General features: G+C 40.1%; 1 protein-coding gene across 8 annotated transcripts in view; it reads left to right on the top strand.

The window, feature by feature from the left end:
* The window catches only part of ACSL6 (acyl-CoA synthetase long chain family member 6), a 265,006-nt gene that overhangs the window by 70,643 nt on the left and 171,569 nt on the right, over window positions 1-22,794 (top strand). For 2 of the 8 annotated variants that reach the window (XM_089694073.1, XM_089694070.1), the window contains exon 1: window positions 12,923-13,179. The exons of the other annotated variants lie outside the window; for them this stretch is intronic. The gene's annotated coding sequence lies outside the window, so the exon portion shown is untranslated. Of the gene's footprint in view, window positions 1-12,922; window positions 13,180-22,794 lie in introns of those variants that run through there. 8 annotated transcript variants of the gene reach the window in all.

Below are 22,794 nucleotides of genomic sequence, written 5' to 3'. Positions count from 1 at the left end.
AATGCAGTAAAATATGTGTTTTACTGCAGCATACGTGACAAATGTGAATCAACCCTTACTCTGTTATCCTGTAGGCTATTGCCGTTAATGCGGACTGAAAATATTAACTTTTTTGTATAGCCCTGGTACCCAACGTGTGGCATGTGGGTCACACGTGGCCCTCAAGCACCACCAGTAGTTAGTGTTTTCCTTGCCTAGGTGCTTACTTAGGGATAGTAAATGAAAATATTCATTAAATGGATTTTTGCTAGCTAAACGATTTGGTTTCCTTAACGCTTTTATATTTCTTCTGTGTTTTACATTCTTTTTTCCCCTTTTGTGTCTTTTTTTTTTCTTTGACCTTTAAAATGCATCTTAATAGGAAGAATATCAAATATGGTGCAAGTAATTTTTAAGAGAGCAGTAGGAAGTGTTTACTTTAAAACGGATTGTAATGGTAGCAGGGGCGGACTGACAACTCATGGGGCCCCCGGGCAATAGGGGATCATGCGGCCCCTGTGTCCTTGCCCAAACTCAAAAAAGCCTATCAAAAAGGTACCAGGGGCATCTCATGGGGCCCCCTACTGACCCCGGGCCCTCGGGCAGTGCCCGAGTTTCCAAATGGTCAGTTGCCCCTGAATGGTAGTAATCTCTAGTAGTGTTTTGTAATGTGTCCCCAGCCTTTGACTGTCTCTTGCAGTATGTCCCAAGTCTCTGACCATAATTGTAGTATGCCTGCAGTCTTTGGTCATCTTCTGTAGAAGTGGATGGCCCCTGATCATCTACTGCAGTATATCCAGTCTTTTGCTAGACAAAGAAGGTTTTTTGCTTTAATGCAAATAATTCATTAAGGTTAAAAACCTTCTACCTTTACAACCGCTTTAAAAATGTACTTTTCTTTTAACCTCTTATGTTCTAGACAGGCTGTAAAACCAAGATCTCATCTATTTGCTTTCACTGGTATGAGGGTGTCTTATGCTCCTTGATGGATTTTTGATTTTTTTACACTATGGACCATGTTATTGGAGGAATGAGACTCTCTGCTGTGATAGTGGGCAGACCAAGAGGTGTTGCAAAGCACAGGCCAGGAGGCAACATAAAACATATTTAAACTGAAAACCAAAATGATATACAGTATATGTATCATATATATATATACACTGCTCAGCATAAATGAGTACACCCCAACAGATTTGTCAGAGAACCTTTTTTTCCTTTCAGAATCAACATTTTCTTTAGGACACTATACTAAAAAATACTCCCACAAATGCTGGCCATTGATTGCAAACAAAATTTGGTAATTTGCACACACAAAAAAGTATTCTTCCTAACAAATTCATTCAAGACCATGTTGCAAAAAAGAATACACCCCAATGAAAGTCTTAGGAGCAAAGCTAAATTTTAGACAAAAAAATCCTAATTACCAAGAATTCAACTACAGGTGAGTCTAATTATTCATTAAACAGGTGTCCAGCAGACAGTTGATTATAAAAGGATGGTACTTAACAAAGAAAACGCCTTTCCATTTCATGATGTCAGCAATGGCACCCCATGGAAGAAAAATGTCACAAGGCCTGAGAAAGAAAATCATTTCTTTACACAAGAAAGGTGAAGGCTATAAGAAGATCAGCAAAGCTTTATTTATCAGTCGGAATATTGTAGCAAAAGTGATACAAAAATTTAACAGAGATGGAAATGTAACCATCTCACAGAGATGTCCAGGCTGTCCATGGAAGTTAAGACCTCGACAGGAGCATCTTCTGCTGAGAAGGGTTGAAGAAAATCGGCATGCAAATTCACTGCAGTTAGCTAAATAAGTAGCAAGCCAAACTGGGGTGATTGTTTTCCTGTGACACAGTACGGTGCAGATGAATGGCATGCATGGGTGACGTCCACAAAGGAAGCCTCTCCTAAAGCTCATGCACAAAAAAGTCCTGCCAGGGCACATGCTGAAAAAGAACAAGACTGGGACTCTGTGCTCTGGAGTGATGAGAGCAAGAAAAATGTTTTTGGAACTGATGGCTTCAAAACCGTATGGTGTCGCAAAGGTGAGGAGTACAAAGAAAAATGCATGGTGACTACAGTGAAACATGGTGGTCGCAGTGTCTTTCTGTGGGGCTGCATGAGTGCTGCTGGTGTCAGGGAACTACATTTCATTGATGTTATCATGAATTCGCAGATGTACTGCTCTATATTGAAAGAGAAGATGCTACCATCACTTCGTGCCCTTGGTTGTCGTACACTTTTCCAACATGACAATGATCCAAAATACACATCTAAGGCCACTGTTGCATTTCTGAAGAAGAACAGGGTGAAAGTGATTCAGTGGCCAAGTATGTCTCCTGATCTGAACATAATCGAACACCTATGGGGAATTCTAAAGAGACAAGTCAAGCATCACTCTCCATCCAGCATCCAGACTCTAAAAGAGGTTGTTCTTGAAGAATAGAAAAATATAGATGTTACAATATGTCTCCAACTTGTTCATTCAATGCCTAGAAGACTTGGTGCTGTCCTTACAAATCATGGAGGTTATACAAAATACTAGATGTAGTAGTTTTTGTTGTGGGGTGTATTCATTTTTGCATCAACTAATTTGAGTAAAAAGTTTGTAATCTAAGTTATATTATGAACCTTACTTTCATGTAATGAGATAAGCAAATGTTCTATAAAACATTTTGTCAAAATTTTTGAAATTGTTCTTGTGTTCATTGAGATATTGATTAAAATCTTACTTTTCATATACAATTGTGTTCAAAATAATAGCAGTGTGTTGAAAAAAGTGAATAAAGCTCAAAATCCTTCTAATAGCTTTTATTTCAATACACACAAATGCATTGGGAACACTACACATTCTATTCCAAATCAAAACATAAAGAATAATGTATACAATTTGTGTTGTTCCTCTAAAAAAATTGAAGAGAAATGAATATTAGACTGTTCAAAAAAATAGCAGTCTTTGTATTCTTCTTTACAAACTCAAACATTCACTATATAAACTGAAAAATGTTTGAAGATTTTGCTTTCCTTTGAATCACTTAATTAATATTTAGTTGTATAAGCACTGTTTCTGAGAACTGCTGTACATCTGTGTTGCATGGAGTCAACCAACTTCTGGCACCTGTGAACAGGTATTCCAGCCCAGGATGATTGGACTACATTCCACAGTTCTTCTCTATTTCTTGGTTTTGCCTCAGAAACTGCATTTTTGATGTCACCCCACAAGTTTTTTATTGGATTAAGATCCGGGATTGGGCTGGCCACTCCATAACGTCAATCTTGTTGGTCTGAAACCAAGATGTTGCCTGTTTACTGGTGTGGTTGGGGTCGTTGTCTTGTTGGAACACCCATTTCAAGGGCATATCCTCTTCAGCATAAGGCAGCATGACCTCTTCAAGTATTTTGATGTATTCAAACTGATCCATGATCCCTGGTATGCGATAAATAGGCCCAACACCGTAGTATGAGAAACATCCCCATATCATGATGCTTGCGCAACCATGCTTCACTGTCTTCACAGTGTACTGTGGCTTGAATTCAGTGTTTGGGGGTCGTCTGACAAACTGTCTCTGGCCACTAGACCCAAAAAGAACAATCTTACTTTCATCAGTCCACAAAATGTTGCGCCATTTCTCTTTAGGCCAGTCAATGTGCTCTTTGGCAAATTGTAACCTCTTCAGCACGTCTTTTTTTCAACAGTGGGACTTTGCGGGGGCTTCTTGCAGATAGCTTGGCTTCACATAGGCGTCTTCTAATTGTAGCAGTACTCACAGGTACCTTTAGACCTTCTTTGATCTTCCTGGAGCTGATTGTTGGCTGAGTCCTTGCCATTTTGGCTATTCTTCTATCCATTCGAATGGTAGTTTTTCGCTTTCTTCCACGTCTTTCAGGTTTTGGTTGCCATTTTAAAGCATTTGCGATCATTTTAGCTGAGCAGCCTATCATTTTCTGCACTTCTTTATATGTTTTCCCCTCTCCAATCAACTTTTTAATCAAGGTACGCTGTTCTTCTGAACAATGTCTGGAATGACCCATTTTCCTCAGAATTGCAGAGAGAAATGCACTGTAACCAGCATGTACAACATTTGCTGCCTTCCTTCCTTAAATAAGGGCAATAATTGCCACCTGTTTTTCAAAGAATGAATGACCTCACTAATAGAACTCCACACTGCTATTATTTTGAACATGCCCCTTTCAATTAGCGATTCAATTACACAGAATCAGCAGCATGCATGTCAGGACTGTTGGGTCTGTTGGATTTCTATTACTCTACTACATCTGCTAGTAAATTATTTGCCATGTAGAAATATCATTTATACCAAAAACAGTGATTGATGAGGTTAGTGATGTCTGACTGCTATTATTTTGAACACAACTGTATATACATACAGTATATTGCAGCTTGCCAGTCCCTTTCAGGTTTTTGTTTTCCCTCTGTTTTCACCTTGTGACACATCCTGCTCTTACTTTTTTCTCCACTACATCTATGGGGCAGTTATAGTTGCCACACAGACTGGATTTCAGACATGTCTGCCTTTGTTTAAATTAGGGTTGCCAATCCCCCATGACTTTTTACAAACAAAACATGAAACATACACTGACAGGGTACATTTTTTACTGACAACTTGAAATATGACAGAAATTCCTATTAGAAAATAAAACAAGATTTAAACAATATGTAGACATTAGCAATACCCATAGCAAGTAATCTGTCTGGCTTTACAATTGAAAAGTCAAAACAGTGTGACAAAGTGCGAACATGAATAGGATTATGAAGGACCCCGGGAACCTTGGGATGTAGGAGAAAACTAAGCTCTGCAGCACGCGTACTGTGCATTTGCAAATGGTGATAATGGCCAGGTTGAGCTTAACAGTGGAAGTTTTTTTAGCTGCTGACTTTTAATTTTTGCAGAATTGACTCCCCTTTGTGAACTTCTCATTCCTTGTTCTCAACAGTATGAATAAGCCCCACATGGAGTGGAATGTGTTAGAGCCTGTGGGACAGGTGGATTGACTTGTGCTTGGAATACTTCAATAAATGTCACAAGGTTTTTAATGGAGAGCAGCTTTCTTTCTTTTATGTTTGGAGGTGGACTTCAAGGAGTAGCCAGCGACCACTGGAAGCTTGCACCCATGGTCGGAGGAGTAAGGGGGTTGCAAGCCTGTAGCGGACCAGGACAGTCTGCTGTGAAAGAACCTGAGACTAGTCATTGTATTCACTGTACAAATATGCCACTTTCCTTACACCCACAAAATACTCCTAATTACTCTGCCACAAGTGGCAATGTTACATTTAGAATCATCTGGTGTACTCTCACCGTCTGATATGTAAGCTGCAGTGTCTGCATCCTTTTGGAAGTATTTAACCCTTGAAGAGTATGTTACCAAAACGCATTCCTATTGCAAGTGGTGCCTAAAATTTGACTATCTTAGGGCAGACTTCAGAGAAAATCAGTGAGCCAATCACATCAGCAGGAAATTGCATTTCTGGAGGAGTTCTATACACCAACTGTATACAGAATGCCTCCAGGTTGCCATATTGAATTGAATTCTGCATTGAAAATTACAGTGGCTGCAGATTGAAAATGAAAGGTAATTTTTAATAACATTAAATTACAATATGCTTTGTGTGGCAATTGTATATGCTGCTTATTTTTTTTTGCTATATTTTTTTTCCACAAAAGTGGAGCTTCCACTTAAAAAAGAACTTCTTTAAAACCAATAATTATATAGAGCAATGTGCGCTAAAACAAAAATATAAAAATAAAAAGTGTAAAATGAGTTGCTGCAAAAACACTTAAAAGTGTTCCCACACTTATTGAAATAAAATTAGATAAAATAGTGTTGTGCTACTCATACAACACAATAATAATAAATAAATGAATAAATTAAATATATAAACAGTGCCCAAGTGTAAATAAAAAGTCTTTCAGTGCGCAATCAGCCCAAAGGCAGTAAACTCTTGTGCTTTCACAGATAGTGCTCCACAGCAAAATAAATTCTTGTGCTTCCACAGATAGTACTCCACAGCAAAATAAATTATTGTGCTTCCACTGATAGTGCTCCACCGCAAAATGAATTCAATGCCCCTCCACCTGAAATAGGATGGCCTGTCACCTCAAATAATGGACCTATATATTAACATAGGTCTAACAAACATGATCATTCTATAAATGGACTCCAGAAGGCAGCAAAGGGCTTTGGATTTTATATTAACAGGGATGGTAATGAATGATCACCCACAGGAATCTCTTCACAACTCAGCCTCAGCATATAGGAAGAGAGAACAGCCTCCAATAGTGTAAAACCATTTAATAAATAAATCAAGAAAAAAACAGAGTTTGCACTCACAATATATCAGGATATATTAGCGTATCAGCATAACAGCGTGAAATCTCCAAACTTCCGGTCCGCTGGTCCATAACGGGAAGTGACATCAGTAAGCTCCGCCCCACGCGTTGCGCCACCAACCCACGTGGCTTTGTCAGGGATAGCTTTAAAACCAGCAATGCCTCATGCACACAGGACATAAAAAACACTGTTTTTACAGGTGGTTGCCTGTAAACACACCTTAATGTTAGGCTAAGTGGCCATGAACACATAGTCATTTACAGGCATATTAGAGCATTTAGAGTCTAAAAATAATGCTTTACCAGCACATTCAGGAGAGGAGCTTTTGGGCAGAAAAAAAGCTAAACCTGGCTAAATGCATGTAAATGCACCTAAACATTAGGTACATGTAATGCTCAAGTGTTAATTCATTCCAATGGCCATGGATTCAATGAACAATTCTGAACATCAAACACTTCCAGTTGGAGGAAAAAAGAAATGTCTTGTGTGCATGAGGCCTAACTGTTGAGGCAATGAGCACTTTGGTCAAGACCGTGTAACCTACAATATGTATAGAGTTCAGGGGTCAAGAGTAAGTAACATACAACATGGAGTATACAGTGCAGATGCCAGGATGAGGATGGGTTGGGAATGGAGAAAGAGTGAGGGGGGGGGAGAGAACAAGAGGGATAGGGAGTTGGGAAAAGGGATGGGATAGGGAGTGGGGAAAGGTAGGGGCTGTTCAGTTTACAGAAGGCTCATTTATCAGTAATGTACTCCCCAGGCTGGTTTCCCTGAGGCTCAAGCAGTGGCAGCATTTATCTATAGTTGACAGCTATCAATAGTTTCAAGGGGTAGTCTCACATTAGGACTTTTCATTGCCTCAAATTGTTATTCTAAATCTCTCTTTTCTGACCCATATGATTTTAATATTATTAACATCGAAGCAGCAGTTAAAATACAGAAACAAATTTATTTTCCAATTTCATAAGTCATATACAGCGCTCTGTGGTCATCTGTGATAGTCTTGGGTCAAGGTTGCACCATAGACATAAACGCTAATACCTAGGTCAAATGTGAGCTTTAGCTGGCATCCAGCAGAACATAGCTAGACACCCTTGTGTATAATTGTTCATATTTTTTCTGTATTTAACTTCTTGCCAACTGCATCACAAGTATGTATTGCAGGAAAGCACCCTCTCTGTGCTGCATCACATATCTGATACGTTTTCCAGCTCTTCCACGGGTATGGGGTATGCACGTGAGCGCCTGCCACCCCAGTCGTGCTGTGATTAGTTACAGCACAAGCCAATTAGCGGGTCCCGGCCAATGATTGATGGCTGGGACCTGCAGATCTGTGAAGCAGGTGACAGGACAGAGCTCTGTGAATGTAAACAACACAGAGCTCTGTCTTGGCAGCAGGGATGTGCTGGTTTTTGTTTCCCTGCAAAGCAAGGAATAAAAACCGGCACCTACCTTAGTAACATCAACACAGCAAACATTGTTAGGCACACAGTTAACCCTTTGATTGCCCCTAGATGGTAGCCCCTTCTCAGCCAGTGCCATTAGTACAGTGTCATTGTATATCATTAGCACTGATCACTCTATTGTGTCACTGGAGATGTCAGTGGCAGTTAGTTCCCACAAAGTGTCAGTGTCAAATTGCCCATTGTACTATCACAGTCCCACTATAAGTTGCTGATCACAGACATTACTAGTATAAAAAAATGAATAAAGAAAAATTCCAGTATATACTGTATGTCATACTTTGTAGACGCTGTAACTTTCACATAAACCAAATAATATACACATATTGGGATTTTCTTTTTACCAAAAATTTGTAGCAGAATACATTTCAGCCTAAATTTTTGAAGAAAAGTGATTTATTTTTATTGGATATGTCTTATTGCAGAAAGTAAAAAATATTTTGTTTTTCAAAATTTGTGGTCTTTTATCGTTTATAAAATATAAAATATAAAACCCAGAGGAGATTAAATACCACAAAAAGAAAGCTATATTTGTGTGGGAAAAAAATTATATAAATTTGGTATGTTGCATGACTGCGCAATTGTCAGTTAAAGTAACGCAGTGCCAAATGGCGTAACCGTCTGGAGGGCTAGTGGTTAATGAATAAGGAGCTAGCAGTTTCCCGTCCTGTATCAGGGAAACACAGGAGTTTGTTTACACCACTACTCCAGCTAGCACACATGTTTGAACCAAAGTTGGCATTTAACACCATTCCAGGGACCCTTTTCTACCAAGTTAGAATCCTAAGTTTGTCATAGCACAGCCCAGTGTGGAAGGGGAGGAAACCTGATGTTTCCCTGCTGCAGTTCAATAACACTTACAGGTCTTGTCCCTCCCCCACCCTGTGACTGGACAGTGAAAGGAGAAGCAGCAGACTGATGAGCTCATCCCCCTGTCACTCTGTTCTCTCCTCCTGTCAGCATTCTCCATGATAATTCATGAGCACTGCAGAACAGCTGATTGGCTCCTTCTCCCAGTCTGAGCTTTTCTGTACAGGGACTGCAAGAAGCTGTTACCAAGTCAAATTCAGGTATTTACATTGCCTGTATTAACGAAATACATTTAATGATGTTTTAATGAAATCAGAACTGCATTCATTTGTCTTTTACATCTGCCTGAACTTGAGCTTTAAAGATGAACTGAATCTAGAAAGCAGGATTTCAATTATGACTAAACATGTTCTATTCCTTTAGTAACTCAACCGCACAGCGGTAAAAGCAGCTGCTCTGGGTTGGAGGAAACCGCATTCCGCGTCCATTCACACCTCTGCATTTATAATTTTAGTGTATTGAAGTGTGTAGGGTTAAGGAAGACTGTTTAATTGCAATGGACTGTCATCATTCCTCTGCGCATAGTAAAATACACCTGCACAACATCTGTGCTTTGTGGTCTGCTACAGCAGAGGTGCATTTACTGTAGTTCTACTGTATATGTGCATTGGTATGCTATTCAGAATCAATGGCAACCAGTACTGGGACGGGTTCGTGCAGCGCCCAGGGCAAGGTTGCAGAACTAATGCATACAATAGAAACAATGAACTACCTTGTACCCATTCTTTGCCTCTTGTTCCAACTGCCCATGGTTGGCATTGATTGTGCACTGCCCCTGCTTGGCCAATCACTTAGCTGCACAAGCACAGTGTGTTTTGTGTCAGCTGTTGGCAGATGGAGTGGATAGTGGGCATGTTGGAGCTCAGTGTGACAGTAGTAGCTGTCAGAGCAGAACATGAAACTGTGGCCTCTGGTTGCTAGTAACCCCTACTGCTGCTCCTTGGGCGGCTGGCCCTCCTGCCTCCCCCCCTTTGTCCCAACCCTGATGACAACATACTGTTATCTCTGGCCAAAATGTTTTTTTTTAACACCTTCCCTCCCGGCCTATAGCAGATTGACGGCCACAGGGGACACTCGCCGTTGTGACTGGGCGTCATATGATGTCCTGTCAAAACGAGCTGCTCTCGCGACTGCAGGGCCAAGCAGCGGTGCGATCTGTCACCGGCTGTGTCCACGGGACACAGCCGATGACATATCACTACAGCCCATTGCCAGTGTCATGTGACCTCTATCAACAATCACAGCAGATCATGTGTCAGTTGTATACAATGGAAGGCTTCCTGTCATGCCATCCATTGTATACAATTGTGTTGTTAGCTGTGACTGGTCAAGGCAGTCACATGATACAGACAGGGTCAATCACAGCCCATCTGTATCATGTGATCAGCTTTGTCCAATCACAGCTAATCACAACAAAAGACTGAATGAATCCATTTCATGTAGTAACAATGATTGCAAATATCAATTAAATACATTGGAATTAGCATTCATAATGTTTAAAAAAAAATCCTGATCAGTTGCCCAGAGTAGTTCAGTGTTACTATGGTTACATTGTATTGCTTTGGTTACAGTGTGCTGAAAAATAAAATAGTACAAAAAAAGAAAAAATATAATAAAAAATTTAAAAAAATAATAGAAACATTTGAAATAAAAATACAAATTCAATTATTATTATTTTCACCAAAGAAATGTAGCAGAATACATTTTGACCTAAATCTATGAAGACATGTTATTTATTTGCAAAATTTTATAACAGAAACGAAGAAAAGTGCGTTTTTTTTTTTTTTCAAAAGTTTCAGGTGTGAAAATTATTAAAATTTCATATGGGTACAGTGTTGCATGACCGCGCAATGGTAATTCAAAGTGCAATAGCGTTGAAAGCTGAAAATTAGCCTGGGCAGGAAGGGGGTAAAAGTGCCCAGTATTGAAGGTCTGGACAGAGAGTGCTGTTAATTTCTCCACTGGAGACATTCACCCTCTCTTTGTGTCCTGATGACCATTCCCAGTGTTGGGAAATCCAAAAACTTCCAGTGGGGATACCAATTTTGATGATAACTGTGTAAATGGCTCTGTTCCCTTGCTTTGGAACTATTCCCATTGCTTTCACAGAAGGAGTGTGGGAAATCTCCTTAATGGGAGACATGCAAAAAAAAGAGAAGTTGTGATGGGCTTTACAGTTTAAAGTCACCACAAAGCCACCTGTATCAAGCAAAAGCTTGTAAAAGAGTAATCCTATACCTACCTTTCCAGTGGCCCATGTTTTAAAATACTGCAGCTTAGATCCTCCCTGGCAGCAGCAGGCATTCAAAATGTTTGATGGGTCTGATAACTATCACTCCCACCACACACTGTGGTTACTCCAAGCATCTCATACATCCAGTAATGGCATACAAGCTGGTCATAGAGAATAGCAGCATTTCAGCACACAGTCTGTCGAAAAGTGACGTATAGGGGCTGTTTTTTACAGGGTGAAAGGGTCACTTTAAAGCTGGACTCTGGGCAAACAACTAAAAAACACAAATTGAATTTTCATACATTTGAGCTTTCCTACCTTTTAACCCCTTGACGCCGACGTAACACAAATATGCAGCCTCACAGAACTGGGCTTTTTTCCGTGGGGCCGCGTACCTGTCTTTGTAATGGGATCGCGCCACACAGCGCGCTCCCAGCACAAAGATCCGGGGTGTCACTGAGACTCCCGATTCCGGGTCACATGATTGCTGTGATAGCCTCTGATTGGCTATCACAGTGATCAGTCACTGTACAGCCTGGCCCCCTTGTTTTTTTTTCTCTCTCTATGAATGGAGGAGAGATATACCTCTCTAACTCCTGGCATAGAGGGAAAAAAAATGTTTGTTTAAACATATATATATATATATATATATATAAATAAATTAAAGGAAAAATACCTAGATCAGGGTTTGATCTAGTTCAGTGCCAGGGTAAATGTTTGGGTCAGGGTCAAAGGTCAAAAGGTAAGGGTCAAAAGGCAGGATTTTTTTTTTTCAAAAATTGGTATTAGTGTCAGTTAGTGTCAGTTTCAGTGTGTTTTAGGTAAGCAAAAAACAAAATGCGCACTATTGTTTCTGGGCTGTACTATAGGCAAGGGCGGATTGACCATTTGGAAACTCGGGCACTGCCCGAGGGCCCGGGGTCAGTAGGGGACCCCATGAGATGCCCCTGGTACCTTTTTCATAGGCTTTTTTGAGTTTTGGCAAGGACACAGGGGTCCCATGATCCCCTATTGCCCGGGGGCCCCATGAGTTGTCAGTCCGCCCCTGACTACAGGTATAAACAACAAATAACACACATATATGGTATTGCTGCGATCATCAAGAGCTGGAAAAGTTATTTTGGGTTGTCTTTGGTGGTAGGTCATGGTAGTAACAAAAAACACACAGCTACATTTAAAATATAATTTTTTTTTTACTATTTTGGGCCAGTTTTCCTTTGATAATAAAAAAATATCAGGCAATATCCATTACCATTTACCACCAAATAAAAGCCCAATTTGTTCTGAAAAAAACAAGGTATAATTCACCTGGATGTACAAAGTAGTTGTGATGATATGTACGGTTTTACTAACACATGTCAAAGTTGCATTAAGATTTGTTTTACCCTTAGGCGTGAAGGGGTTAAGCTTGTTGTTTTGTAAACTGATAATTTCCTGCCCTCTGTGCACAAGGAGGAGCTATGAACATGGGGAGGGGGTTACAAAGATTAGTGGGAGGGGTTATGCAGATTAGGATTCCTTGCAATCCATCAGAAATGAAGTTGGCAGGGCTGACAACGCATGCTAAGGAATTCAGAGCTGCGTTGTCATGTCAAAGAGGACGGTAGGAGCATACTTTATGTCTGGCACATCAACGCTTATTTATTCTGTCCTTGCAGAGTGTCTGAAGAGATAAAGTGTGGGAAAATGTGCATGCAATCCAGAGATGTACTCATTGTTTTTTATATGTTGCCTTGACATATGCTTTAGTATATCATGGCCTTTGTCTTGGCTTGCTTAAAAGTAAAAAATGTCCTTGGAAAACCCACCACTTAAATAAATCACTGATCTAGATTGTACAGACAGAATAAAGAGCTTGCTGTTTGCTTGGAAGCCACAAGGCAGTGTAGGAGTTACCTCCCTGGATGCTTCTTCCGTCTCCAGGCAGCCTAAGCTGACATTAGCCAAGCTTAACTCATTTGGGCAGTTTGCAGATTGAAATGGGAGGAGCTGACAGAGACTTGAGTGCAGAGCATCATGCGAGGGTTCCCTTTAAGGTTTTCCAGCAGGCATGCTGTCTGCGGAGACCTGTAGTGATTTCAAGCATGCATCTCTGTGGAACAGGATGAGCTCTTCGCAAGCTGCACAAAAAGAGCACATTTCTAACAATCATCTCCGCTCGTAGTTCGATACATGCAATTACAACAGCCCTGACTGTGCAGGATGAGGCCGACTGTTCCTCTGTAATAACAGACTGCTGATTTCTTACTCCAATCTGTGCAGAAAACTTTCACAACCAAGGTATGAGTGCTCTCCTTGCATTGGTGGATTTTATTTCTGTACAGTATATGAATGTATGTCCTGATACCAACTGACAGTACGTACCATTTTCTGGATGAAACATATTTCATTTTTTTAAACAGTATAGATCTTGTTAAAAAAAAAAAAAAAAAATATATATATATATATATATATATATATAAAAGCAATGACGTGGGTGAAGTGCACAACGGTAATCAATCACAGTGCATATCAAGCAGGCCCTCCCAATGGCCATATATAAGGATGGACAAAGCCATATACAATAGTGCTCAACATTGTCCATCCTTTATCACTTTTTGTATGGTGATTTTTCTATATTAAAGTTTTTTATGTGCAGAAATTATTTCCTCTTTATATATAACTTGGTATAGAGTGCTGTGTTGTATAGTACAAATGTGATTTCATTTTAAAGTAGGAGCAGACTGCATAGTGGAGATTTGTTTTATATAGTGAAGGTATTTGGTTTCTCAGCGATCTGAAAGTACAAGACTGCTGGAGTCAATTTTGTGGTATTCCGTATTTGTTGTCCTCAAAGCTTACCCATATGTACTGTGAAATGAGTAATGAGTAAAAAGTCACTATCAATGTAGGCGGATACTTTTCAATAATTGACTCTTTAGGCTCCATTCACACTTGTGTGACTTGTCGTGATACTTTTGACACATAAAATAGCATAGCAAGCCACAGCCTATTGTCTTCAATCGCACAGCACACGTTCAGATCTATGCAACTTAAAACCACAGCAACTTTGCAAAGGTTCCCACTAATTTGATGTGACTCTGTTGTGACTTAATGCTAGAGAGTGCAAAGTCACACTCAAACTTGTACTCCAAAGTTGCACTGGAAATCATGCAACTTTGGAGCCCTACAAACGTGAATAGAGCCTTAGTGCTGGTTCACATATATATGAATTGGATGTGGTTTGAACCGCATCCAATCCTCATTACATATGAAATAACATTGCTTCCTATGGTGCCTGTTCACAAATGTCCAGCAGTGCTGTTTCAATACGGAGTCCTGTCTGATTTTTGAGCAGTGCAGTCGAGTTCAGGTGCGGATTACAGGCTATTGACTTCTGTGGGAACTGTTTCTAAACTGCACGTCATCAGTTTTGAACAGGACTGAATTCTGACCTGAACCTGATCTAACCCTGTCCTGAACCTGATGTAAGCCGCTGAACAACTACTGTGTCATTTAGCTGTGAAACCTGACACACCACACTTAAAGACAAGCTCTGCCCCCGTTCTTTGACAAAGTCCAATCCTCCAATTAAGTGCGAGGGAAATTGATACTTTTTTAAAGTCTATGTAAAGCCAAAACTTTGTTATATTGTTGAGTAGAATGGGGAAGGGTTAGAACTTCTGTCAAGTACTTAGTACTGCCTGTGTCTCCGTTGGAGAGATTCACTCACCCTGTTTTTCCTGGTGGGCATTGTCCGTGGTACAGAAAGTGATAGGAAATCCAACATTTCTAAGTTTCCACAGCAACAGGGAGGTGAGGGGAAATCTTCCAGTGGGTGAGCTTGTTCTGGTGGTAACTCTCTAAGAGGGGACATCCTCTGACTTTCGGGAGATCTCCGCTTACTTTCTGCTGTACTCTGAAATAGGAAGTAAAGGGAATTATCCCTGATGGGACACAGACAGGAAAAATTAAGGTGAGGGTCTTAAACATGAACTTTATTAATATAAAAAAATATAAAAGTCAGTAGCTGCAAGTTCTGTAGCAGAAATACATATTTACTACTTTATGAGGTCCTGCACTGGCTTCCTAGAAGCAAAGTCTTTATAGCTTGTTAGGTTCCTGCACTGCCATCTTGGATTTAGGAGTCGGCTGTCACTTCCTGATGACTCACAGCTGGCTCTCCACTGCATACGTGCAAGTCCAGCTTGGTATATTGGTTCTGCTTAGGCCGTCGGGAGGAGGTGCAGGCCTCCTGAGGAGGGAGGGCATCTCTAACACAACAACATCCTTGGCTAGGTGATGAATAAGGAAGTAGGATCAAGTACCTGCTGAAAAAAAGAACTTGCTATCAACCCAAAAATTCAATTGTATAACAAACATGGGGGAAGGTTAGAATGAAGCTATGGGGATATTGGTAGTGAAGGTCTGCTTTAATGTTCTTACCATTGACATGACTAGGTATTTGAAGTGAATGCAGGGAGTCTGGGGGCTAATTGAACATTTTACTCCTTCAGTAAATCCACCTCTGTCAGTCAGGGAATTTTATGTATATTCTACAAGCGTTGATGTGTCTGAGAATTTTTGCATTGGCTAGTGGGTGAGAGTATCCTTGAGCTAGAGAGGATCAGAAAGTCCCGGAAAGTAGCATCTTAGTCCTCAAAATCTGGAGAGGGTAGGTGCTTACCCACATGGAAGAAAAATTTATTTGAAATATATATTAAAAATATTCTTCCCAAATATATTGACATATATTTGAAATACTACAATTCTGGCCATATTCAGTATATTTATATATATATATATATATATATATATATATATATATATATATATATATATATATATATTGCATGTTGAAATGCATTTTTTATATATCACAAAATATATGAAAAATATTTTTAAAAATATATATTTTTTTAACATATAAAAAAAGTCATATTAACATATATTTGTAAATGCATTCCAAAAATGTAGATTTGTCTTTTTAAAGACATACGGTATATTTGCAATGTATTTTTAAAAGTATTTTCATATATTTTGTAATAAAACCGCATTTTAACATTTACAGTATATATATATATTTATTGAAATATATTTAGACATATATTGAATATGGACAAAATTGTAGTATTTCAAATGTCAATATATTTGGGAAGAATATTTTTAAAATATATTTCAAATATATTTTTCTTCCATGTGGGTAGTACCCCTATCAGTTCTGTAACTGATCACAAATTCATGTTTTTGAACAGTAAGATTTAGTGCAGAGCAAGTTTAAATCTGTGATACTCAATTAAAGCCTATAGGGTATCTCATTTCAAAAGAGATTTGACAGATTGACAAATGTTTCTCTTGATCCATGTGGCATGCTCTCATATAATCATGAGACTTTTATGCTACTTATTCCATGTTATTGCTTTTGCTGATTCTTTAAATAATGCAACAGAACTATTATATGTTTTTTGTATTTTTTTATCTGTCATTTTATTTATCTGTATTTAGAAATGAGATGTAGAAAATACTGAAAATCTGTGTGTTTTAGCTGTAAATGGAAAAACTAGCAGTGTATGGATCAATATTTTATTATTTGATCATATAGATACAAATAAAGATACTTCTTCCATACCAATCTGTTAGTTATTCCCCATTAGGACTGCATTGAGTTAATCAGAAACAGTCTTCAAGCAGACAGCACAATTTAACTGTAAGTTTCAATAATTTGAGAAGCTTTCTGATGTACTGCATTTATGGATTTTTTATTACAGTACTTATAAGAATGTACTCTCATGTTTATGTCAATATTTCCACATCGTTGGAGCACACCTGCCATTGTAAATTGACATTCTTGTTCTGTTATATATTTTCATATACCTAGTCACTATGCTTTTTTTTCATAATATTACAGGCATGCATATAGCTTAGTTTATGAAACACTTGACATACTGTACATTTACATCAGTTTCTGCAGCACAGTGGCTAAATGGTTAGCACCTCCACCTGGCAGTACTAGGGTCGCTGGTTCAAATGCCAACACACAGCACCACCTGAGTTTGCATGTTCTCCCTGTGCCTGCGTGGGTTTCCTCAGGATACTCCGGTTTCCTCCCACACTCCAAAGACATGGTGGTAGGTAAATTGGATCCTATCTAAATTGGCCCTAGTATGTATGAATACAAGTTAGGGACCTTAGATTGTACACCCCTTGAGGGTCAGGGACTGATGCGAATGTACAATATATTTATAAAGCACTGCGTAAATTGACAGCACTATACAAATACCTGAAATAATAATAAGCTTACAAGCTAAGGTCTATCTTACATACACACATATACATGCTAAGGCCAATTTTGTTTGGAAACCCGCGCAAGTACAAGGAGATCATCCAAACTCAACATGCAAATGAGAATCCTGGCCAGGATTCAAACCGTGGACCCCAATGCTACATGGCCAAAGTGCTAACCACTAAGCTGCCCAGACTTAAAAACCACATATCCTGTTCCAAATGTTCTTAGTCTAGCTAAAGATGGGAAGGCTTCTCATCAAAAATGCATGAGAGACATCTGTCCATGCTCTATAGCAGGGGTCTACAAACTTTCTAAACAAAGGGCCAGTTCACTGTCTTTCAGACTTTAGAAGCAGCAAGTCTGTGGCCAGTGGGAGTAGAAAATGCTCCACCATCAGTGGGATTAACAATGCCTCAGGCTTGGTGGTCAGTGAGAGCAAAGAAATTACATAGCACTTATGGCCAATAGGGATAGTGCCCCATAATTGCAGGGGAGTGGAAATGTTTGAATTCAAAACTACTTGTCCAGGGACTAAATCGATGTCCCAATCTACTTGTCCAACATGGCAATCTACTTGTCCTGATAAAAAAAAATACATTTTAACCAAAACCGTATTTAAATCTGCTGTGGCTTTTAAAAACAAAAGGGGCTTTATGGCGACTTAAATGTTTAATATTCTTTTGCACTGTTTATCTCCTCCTCCTCCCCGTCTCCAGAACCGCGCCCGGGGACTAGCTGGGAGGGGAGAGACCTTGCAGTGTAATGAGCACCAATTGGGTGCTCCTCAGGAAAGGGGAGTGTCCGGTTATCCTTTATCCCTTTCACTGCCAGAGCTGTTTTCGTGTTTTTTGCACATGTTTAAAAAATCATTTAAGGCCTGGAGATTACACAAAGCCCCCATACATTATATATTTTCTGAAATCAGACACCCTAGAGAATAAAATAGTGGTAGTTCCAATTTTTTTATGTCACACAATATTATCACAAAAGTCTAGGAAATGCAAACTTTCAGTAAAAAATACACTTAAGTTAATTTTAGGGCACAAAAAGCAATAGATTATTCAATGTTTTCGTAAAATAAAGAGGTTAGGTTGCATATAGTAAATAGATATCCAGCATATCAAACCTTAAAATTGAGTGCGCTTGTGAAATGGCAACAAACTGTAGTTTCCTATATTTTCTATAGGTGACATATTTAAAGCCCTTTATAGGTTATCAGTTTAGCGTTATGGAGGAGGTCTGGTGCTAGAATTATTGCTCTCATGCTGGTGTGCGTGGCGATATGTAGCATGTGTATTGCAATCGTTCTCATGCGTTGGCGCCCCAGCTTGTGCTTTTACGTTTGTACATATGAGGGGGGGGGGTTATGTGCTTGGACAACAGGCTGACGCATTTTGAGAACATAGCCTCTTCCTCAGAGCCTACCTATGCTCTGAGCAAGACGATAAATCCTTGAAACGCGTCAGCCTGCGGATGTTCCATCGTTCTGTCACATCTTGATGTTTGCGTACTGTTTGTGCTGTACTCATGAGATGAACTTGTACCTTTATTTACTTTGTGCGTATAATCCTTACCATTTTATACATTAAAGCCTTTAACTGGTTGCCGTCCAGCCACTGTATTAAGACGGGCACAGGGCGGCACCCCTGCGCAAAATAACGCTTTAAAACGTGATTTTGCAAAACAGGTAGGGGGCGTGTGCGAGGCGCGTGCCCTCCCTACCCGCGACACCGATCATGGCCGCGAGTGTCAATCACCAGGTCCCAGCCGGGTCCCGGCGATTACCGGCAATCACTGACAGGGAGCACGGCTGCAGTGTTTACACTGCAGCTCTGCTCCCTGTCAGCTCCTAACACACTGTTCCTGAGAGTGGAGTTGTCAAGGATCCGGGTATGACCAGAGATGTGTGGACTGACACAGGGAACAGCAGGCTTCAGGAATGATGTAATAATAATATAATTTATTAGAGCTGCACAAATATACAAAAACGCACAGTAAACAAAAACCAAACCTTCAACTAATATCAATGTGTGCAGGAACACAGGCCTAGTCAGGGCTGGAGAGGTGGAGTGGTCAGGCAGGCCGGGTCAGGAACAATTGGGCAGATATGGCACAGAGGGGCAGGCAAACCGACCGTCAAAAAGGAGAGCCGGGTCGGTGCAGGCGGAGTTCAGTCGTGGTCAGAAACGAGCAGGAGAGTCAAGCAGGTAGAAGACAGGATACAGGTTCAGGATAACAAGGGCTCATGGGAAAACACCAAGGCACTGATTGCAGGCCTGGTACCACTTAAATACACCTCCTGCAATCAGCCTCAGGTGATGGCTTGACCGCAGGAGATGAGATCCTGGCTGCTGAAAAGCACCTGCTGGTGAGAGCTGATACTGCAGCCCACACAGCAGGTGAGCCCCAGCACCACCAGCGGTGAGTCCCTTCCTGACAGGAGTTTAGCTCTCTGGATCAGTGTGTTCCTGTAAAGTACACACCCCCGCCCACTAGTAAAACACTCCCCCCACACAGTTAACCATGTGATTAAAAAAAAAGTTAACCCCTTCCTCCCCAGTGCCATTAGTACAGTGTCAGTATTTTTTTTTCCACTGATCACTGTATTAGTGTCACTGGGGATGTCAGTGACACCAAGTCAGTTCCCCCCAGTGTCAAAATGTCCGCCGCAGTCCCGCCATAAGTCGCTGAACACTGTCATAAATTGCTGATGACCACAAGTCGCTGATCGCCGCCATTATTATTATAAAAAAAAAATTCCCAGCATCTTTCCCACCATTTGTAGATGCTAGAACTTTCACGTAAACCAATTAATTTACATGTATGGGGATTTTTTTTTTAGCAAAGAATACATTTTGGCCGAAATTTATGACAAAATTTGATTGTAAAATTTTTTTACTGGACATGTTTTATAGCAAAAAGTGCATAATATTGTTTTTCTTAAAATTGTCAGCCTTTTTTTTTATAGCGCAAAAAAATAAACGCACAGGCGATAAAATACCACCGAAAGAAAGCTCAATTAGTAGGAAAAAAAGTACGTAAATTTAATTTGAAATACTGCTACAGGGCGGCATGGGTGTGGAAAATCACACCCTGTATATATATATATACACCCTGTTCCAAATTATTATGCAAATTCTATTTAAGTGTCACAAAGATTAAATATTTTGTTTTTCAGTTTAACTCATGGATGGCATTGTGTCTCAGGGCTCTTTTGATCACTGAAAACAATCTCAGACACCTGTGATAATTAGATTGGCAGGTGAGCCCAATTTAAGGAAAAACTACTAAAGGAGGTTGTTCCACATTATTAAGCAGAGCACCATTTTCAAGCAATATGGGGAAGAAAAAGGATCTCTCTGCTGCCGAAAAGAGTAAAATAGTTCAATGCCTTGGACGAGGTATGAAAACATTAGATATTTCACCAAAACTTAAGCGTGATCATCGCACTAATAAGAGATTTGTGGCTGATTCAGAGCACAGACGGGTTCGTGCAGATAAAGGCACATTGAGGAAGATTTCTGCCAGATCCATGCATCGAATCAAGAGAGCAGCTGCTAAAATACCATTACATAGCAGCAAACAGATATTTGAAGCTGCTGGTGCCTCTGGAGTCCCACAGACATCAAGGTGTAGAGTCCTCCAGAGTCTTGCAACTGTGCATAAACCTTCTATTTGGCCACCACTAACCAATGCTCACAAGCAGACACGGCTGCATTGGGAAGAAAAATACATGAAGACTAATTTTCAATCAGTCCTGTTCACTGATGAGTGCCGTGCAACCCTGGATGGTCCAGATGGATGGAGTTGTGGATGGTTGGTGGACAGCCACCCTGTTCCAACAAGGCTGCGACGTCATGTTTTGGGCCAGAATCATGGGAACAGAGCTGGTCAGGCCCTTTAGGGTCCCCGAAGGTGTAAAGATGACCTTTGCAGTATGTGGAGTTTATGACTGACCACTTTCTTCCCTGGTACAGAAGGAAGAACTATGCTTTTCGTAATAAAATCATCTTCATGCATGACAATGCACCATCTCATGCTGGAGAGAAAGTCATGGTGTGGCCTCCATCCTCCCCTGATCTCAGTCCTATTGAGAACCTTTGGAGCATCCTCAAGCAAATGATCTATGAGGGTGGGAGGCAGTTTACATCCAAACAGCAGCTCTGGGAGGCTATTTTGACATCTTGCAAACAAATTCAAGCAGAAACTGTCCAAAAACTCACAAGTTCAATGGATGCAAGACTTGTGAAGCTGCTATCAAATAAGGGGTCCTATGTTACAATGTAACGTGACCTGTTAAAATGTTTAAAAAGATAAATTGTTGTTAAAATTTTGATTGAAATAGCTTTTGATTTAAGTAAATATGCTGCAAACACAACAAATGACAATTTCCAGTTCTTTACAACCTATGAAGTGTTTTGAAACTTACTGTGCGTAATAATTTGGAACAGTGCATTGGAGGTTTTTTTTATGTTTAACAAAAATCCTGTTATCATTAGGAGGTTTGTTCAATAAAATTTGAATTGTACTCTTAATAGTTGATAACATGAGAATTATGCTGACTGTTATTTACATCAATTATTTAGGTAAATGAGAAAAATGTCATTTGCATAATAATTTGGAACAGGGTGTATATACATGATTTGTGCTCCAGTGGTTTTCACGCCCCTCCCAGGTGGCGTCAGTTTGCCCCTCAGTACACCAGTCATCACATTTAACCCCTTGACTGCCAGGAACACGCTCATGCACAATAAACCTCCATTGCTAGTATAGTGTCTGAACGGATCAATATCTTTGATCAGATCATGAAAAAGGTACCAGGGGCATCTCATGGGGCCCCCTGCTGACCCCTGGCCCTCGGGCAGTTCTCGAGTTTCCAAATGGTCAGTCCGCCCCTGACTACTCCCCTTGATTTTTGGAGCTGTTTTTCACAGAATATCTGTATGCGTTGATTGTGGATCAAAGCAATTTATATGCACAACAATTTATCGCCACCAACCAAAATGCAAACCTTGCCAGACCAGTCGCATGGAAACTCATTACGGTTGTCAAATTTACATTTTTTGGGCCTAACCCTCAACATGGGCATTGCTAAAAGAAATAAATTGTGGTTGTATTGTTCCACAGACCTGATTCATCATATGCCCGTGTTCTCTGCTGCCATGGCCAGGCATAGATATAAGAGTATAATTTGTTTTATGCATTTCAATGACAATACACTCTGTCGTCCTCGGGGTGACAAAATTCAGCCCCTCGCAAATCACCTTAACCAAAAATTTGCAGATGTCTATACTCCCCAGCAAAAAATCTGCGTTGATGAGTCCCTCATTAATTTTTCTGGCCGCCTTGCGTTCAAACAATTTCTCCCCTGCAAGCGTGTCAGATATGGGGTCAAGAAGTAGAAAGGGCAATAGGCTATAGTTATACATTTAGGATATATGAGGGAAAAGATAGTCACATGGAGCCCACCAGATGCCCAGACTACTTGGGGAGTAGTGATAAGATAGTTTGGGACTTGGTGTCATCCTTTTTCCATATGGGGTACCACTTATACGTGGACAATTTTTATTCAAGCGTGCCACTATTTAGACATTTGTTCAATCTTGGAACTGGCGCTTGTGGCAAAGTGT

This window comes from Staurois parvus, unplaced genomic scaffold (assembly GCF_062004578.1).
Source record: "Staurois parvus isolate SC_StPar_1 unplaced genomic scaffold, SC_StPar_1.0 ptg000648l, whole genome shotgun sequence".
In the NCBI taxonomy this organism is placed as follows: domain Eukaryota; kingdom Metazoa; phylum Chordata; class Amphibia; order Anura; family Ranidae; genus Staurois; species Staurois parvus.
The sequence above is the reverse complement of the archived record's forward strand: the minus strand, read 5'-3'. Positions and strand labels throughout refer to the sequence as shown.